This window comes from Denticeps clupeoides, chromosome 9, assembly GCF_900700375.1.
Source record: "Denticeps clupeoides chromosome 9, fDenClu1.1, whole genome shotgun sequence".
In the NCBI taxonomy this organism is placed as follows: domain Eukaryota; kingdom Metazoa; phylum Chordata; class Actinopteri; order Clupeiformes; family Denticipitidae; genus Denticeps; species Denticeps clupeoides.
Window position 1 is genome coordinate 13,634,099 of NC_041715.1, and position 4,992 is coordinate 13,639,090.

Consider the following 4,992-nt stretch of genomic DNA (forward strand, 5'->3'; position numbering starts at 1 on the left):
GACAGTAGAATTGGAGACAGTGGTGATGAGGAGGAGATACCATACATCAATGAAAACACTGGCCAAGCCTGTCGTTCACCCCTTTTCCCTCCAGACGTTGCCGCTGGCAACACAAAAGCATTGTAGGCTACATGAAATGTGATAGGGACTGTAATCTGCATCAGATAAGTGTGGCTCAGTTCAGACAGTCTACCAGGAGCACAACGAGATGAGACGAGTGACACCATATGACACACCTTCCTCTGCTCTTACTTTCATCATTGTCCAATTCATTACACCAGGTAGTGGTGGCAATGGTAGTATAGTATAGGAACATTTACAAAAGATTGTACTGTAACTGTACCATAGTCTCTGATCTGTGTTTTTATAAACTTTGTTATGACACTGACAACTGTGCAGCCTGTTATATCTAATCCATTCCCCTATTTAAGCCCGTGTGATCTGGAGATCTACAGAGCAGTTCACCAACACGATTCCATAGTTGTTCCCCGTGTCCTGTGTTTTCCCAAATAAACTCACTTTTTACAACATCCCTTCTGTGTCCATTGTTCTTCCTCCCACACCTCTGGCATGACAGGTAACTTGCACATCTGTGAAGGCACCATTGATGCTGAAAGATACATGCAGGCTTTGGAGCAACATATGCTGCCATCCAAGCAATTTTCTTTTATAGGCATCCCTGTTTATTCCAGCAAGACAATGCGAGGCCACATTCTGCATATGTTACACTAGCATGTCTTCAGAATAAAAGATCTGTCTCCCATTGAAGATGTGTGGCATATTATGAAGTGCATAATATAACAAGTGAAGTTGTACATCAAGCAAGAATGGCAAAGAATTCCACCTAAACAGCTTTAATAATTAGTGTTTTTGCTTATTGAACGTTATTAAAAGGAAAGGTGATGTTATACAGTAAATATAAATATGCTCATCGCAGCTTTTTTGAAACATGTTGCAGGCATCAAATAATTTATGTTTTGGTCCTAACTTTATTGGAACTTCCTACTTAGTTCTCGAAGATGGCCCCAAAGAAAATACATCAAAAAAGGAGTGCTATCCTCTTGGTTGTTGATGGAAGTTCTACCTTTTCATCCCCAGAGATCCTTAACCTATGATTTATTTTGAACTCCACCCTCTCATTTAATTCACAATCTGCATCCCTGCATTTTTCCTCCCGCAGAAGATCTCATTCTCCTTGTCTATTGCAATGAACCATTGTTTGGTCTCCCCAGTGAAGACCTCATCAAACTCCAATAAGTATAAAACTCAGCTCTTACTCACACAGTGGCTTGGCAACACATCATTCCTACGCTCATTCACTAGCACTGGCTTCCTGTTCAATTCTGGATCTCCTGTAAAATCCCCCTCCTAACATACAAATCCCTTCAAGCTCTCACTTACTTATCGAACCTAGTCCTCCCTCACATCCCTTCTCAGACTCTACAGTCTGCTATTAAGAGTCCCACATACAGGAATGTGGTCCTTTGGTGATAGAGTATTCAGCTGCCCCTGCTCTTTAGAATACACTCCCTTCTGAAATCTGAAATTCTGAAATAAGAACCTCTCGAAGTCTAACCTTTTCCCAAAGATCTTTGACCTTTATGTATGTGTACAGCGATCTTGGGTTTCTTGTCAAAGTTACTGTTATTTCAACCACCTTGTGAAAGTAGAAAATGTTTTTCCAGATCCATCTGACTACACACAACCACAAGACAAATGTTACTTAAATAATGTGCAGTGCATTACTCAGTGCAGCAGTTTTGGCACTTCATTTCAGTTTGGTATTGGTGCTGAAATAAAAATGTTGGCATTATGACAATTCTACCACGGTGCATCACTTTACTTCAGCTGATGAATGGTGCAAGTAAGTGAGATCCAGCCTCAACAGCTGGAACTTATATCCATTAGACTGCTAGCGCTTGACATGACAGGGCGAAAACTGATCTGAATTCAGCTGGCAGGGTGAGTCGTTTACAAAATGTCAGAGTAACTCCGCTTTTCAGCCCTCAGGTATGTCAGCTGACAAAGGCTGCAGAGCATTAATATGTTAGACTATCTGCTGCCCCAACATGACAAAAAGGATATTTTTTTCAGTTATTGTCTTCCATGTCATTCTCTTCAGAGTCAGACGCTCTGGGATTGAGTTTCTACATCTTGACGCGAATATACCTGTGCTGACAAATCACAGACACAATCATGCAATAAATGGAGAGAACACAATCTCTTTTGTGGCTTAGATGCTGAAGTTTCAGAGGGAGAAAAATGGTGCAGAGCTTCAGAGGTGTTCATTTTCAAGTTCTGAACTCCATTTGACAGCAAAACACCATGTAACGTCCAGGTAATTTTCCACCACAAACTGCTGTATCAAGACCTCTGGAGAACAGGATATGTATTTATAGCACCTAACATGGTGTGTAATGTCCATGACAGGAGGCAGAAATGTTCAGTACTGCTGGGGGAATGGGAAAGTGGAAAAGTGAGGACAGGGTTCTTGGAACAGCATGATCCTAAAAGTTGTGATATTCCCAGAGAGCAAATGCAGTAACCAGTATTCCTGTATACAAATACTGATCCCATCCATCCACCGGACACTGGAAGGTGGGAAATGTGTTGTGGTTCTGGGTCTGGGCTGGGGGGAGTCACTGCTGGCAGTGAGATTGATAAGACAGATGAGATGTGTTGCCAAGGAGATGACGAACATCCCCACCCCTCAAACCCTCTGAGTCATGGCTGGATGATACTGGAAACAATAATGGAAATATCTGTTTTATATCCGTTAAGTGCTCTATTCGTCCACAATGTTTTTCTCTTGTTTGGTGTAAGTGAAACTGACGACTCCTACTTATTGTTTTAGGAAAGGGAGTGCACTTTCTAAGATGACACAAGCCCAGTATGATGTTAACCTTAATCATGTCCACATTGAAAGCCACATTGTAGTTGAATGCAAATACACAATCATTTTAATACGAAAAATGTAAGCCGTAAAACTGATTTTGGCATGTTTTTAAAACCCTGTTCAAAGACATAAAAATTGAATGATTTCATCATCTGAACTAATATAATTGTTGCAAAAAAACGTATAGTCCTAGGGGGACTATTTTCTGGTGCTTTATCTTGTGTTAAGCACAGCACTGTGCACTAAGCAAGGGGCTTGTTCATTCATGTAAGGTTAAATGATTTACATAAATATAAAAATTATGACTAGAAAGAAACACCTGTAATTATGAATTGTGTTCATATGATTATTGAGTGTTGACAGACGCAGGCTTAAATCATCTCCCCATTTAAAGCTAAATTACAAAACAAAAATGGATACCGAACGGTTCATTTTTGTTTTTATCTCCTTATGTGAATCCTGAGGATGCCTTACCTCGCTCCAGAAACAAGTCCCTAGAGGGTGACAAACAAAGTTCCCTTTTGCTACTATTGTGTCATTGATTAAGACACTTATCCTTATGTTGCTCCTGAGGGAATGGGATCGTAAGTCATTCTGAGTAAGACCATCAGCTAAAGGATTGCACATACAAAAAAAAATGAATAAGAAAAATGTCAGACGAAGAAAAAATATGAAATGGGAGACTAAGTAGGATAGGATGTGACTACAGACAACAATCTTCATGGAGGCTTTTAAACACATTTCCATCATGTTTGGGCCTCTAAGTGCAATCAACTAGCTCTCGTTCTGGAAGAAAGATGGCTTGTAGACGAGGCCAAATGTTGTAATTCTCCATTAGGACTGGCAGACACTTTCACTCCAGCAGGGGAGCCTTCCATGAACTTAGAGACCTATAAACTGATGCCTTAACCTAATGTTTTTGGCCATTGTGGGTGGAGGCTTTGCTTCGCCTGTACGTTTCAGTGTCTTCTGCTGGTGGTTTTTATTTTACTGTCTACTTTATTTATTGAAATATAGTGGCTTGAAAAATTCAAATACTGGGAGTGTCAGACACTATAGACCCATACTCAATCATCCAAAACAACATAATGGGTAGAACAGTTATATGAAGCACATGATCTGAAATCCCCATGTTGATGTTTATTCATGGAATAACAGAAACCCTGGGCCTTCGGTGATGTTTCTCCTGGATGGAGAGCAAGACACGGATATCCCATCATCCTTTGTGAACCATGTTCAGTCATAGGTCTGTTGTTACCCCAATAACTGGCTCGCAGTCAATAGCAAACAATGGTCGAAGGGCAAGAATGATTACACAACAACTGTACTAATGATGAATAAACCGCAAACCAGCGGTTAATTAACTGCAACCCACCTGCGAGCTCTTGCCTCATGGGCGTGGATTCAGGTCCTCGCCAAGCGAAACTGGTTATATGGTGCATGGAATCAATTAGTGGGGTCAGAGTATGAATTCTGACTCACATGTACCTCGCTGTGAATCAAATTGATGATTCTCCAGGACCATTAAAACAAAACAAGATGAACAGGACGACCAGGGTGGGCCTTCTCATGGGAGGGCATCTGCTGTTCGAAGCACCCACTCATTCTTCAGTAACACGGAATTCACAAATGTAGAATATACTTTTAATGATTATGCACTTTACCCAGCTAAGCCCCTTTTTGTCATTATACAGTACACAACAGATGGAAGTGCTGGGTTCCAACTGTGATAAGTAATGGAAATTTAAAGCCTGGAGTGAAGAAGAAAAAAAAAAAAGAACCCAAGACCCAGCATACCCAAACAGCAACATAACCACAGACTGCTTATATGATTTTGGTCTGACCTCCTCTTGTAGGAATTAGATTTTTCATCATCTGCAGAGATTTCCTTGATTACTTGCGTCATGCATACCAGCGCGCTGGGAGTAATCGCAGGACATGGCAAAGAAAACAAACAGATGCAAACAAAGGGCTTATCCTTACGATTACTCATCAACACCTACGAGTTTATGGAGTGTTATGCTTGCAGAGCTCTTTGGCCCGTGAACTTACCTGATCAAAACTGTGCCATGGAAAATAAGAGCAAGGGCCTGGTG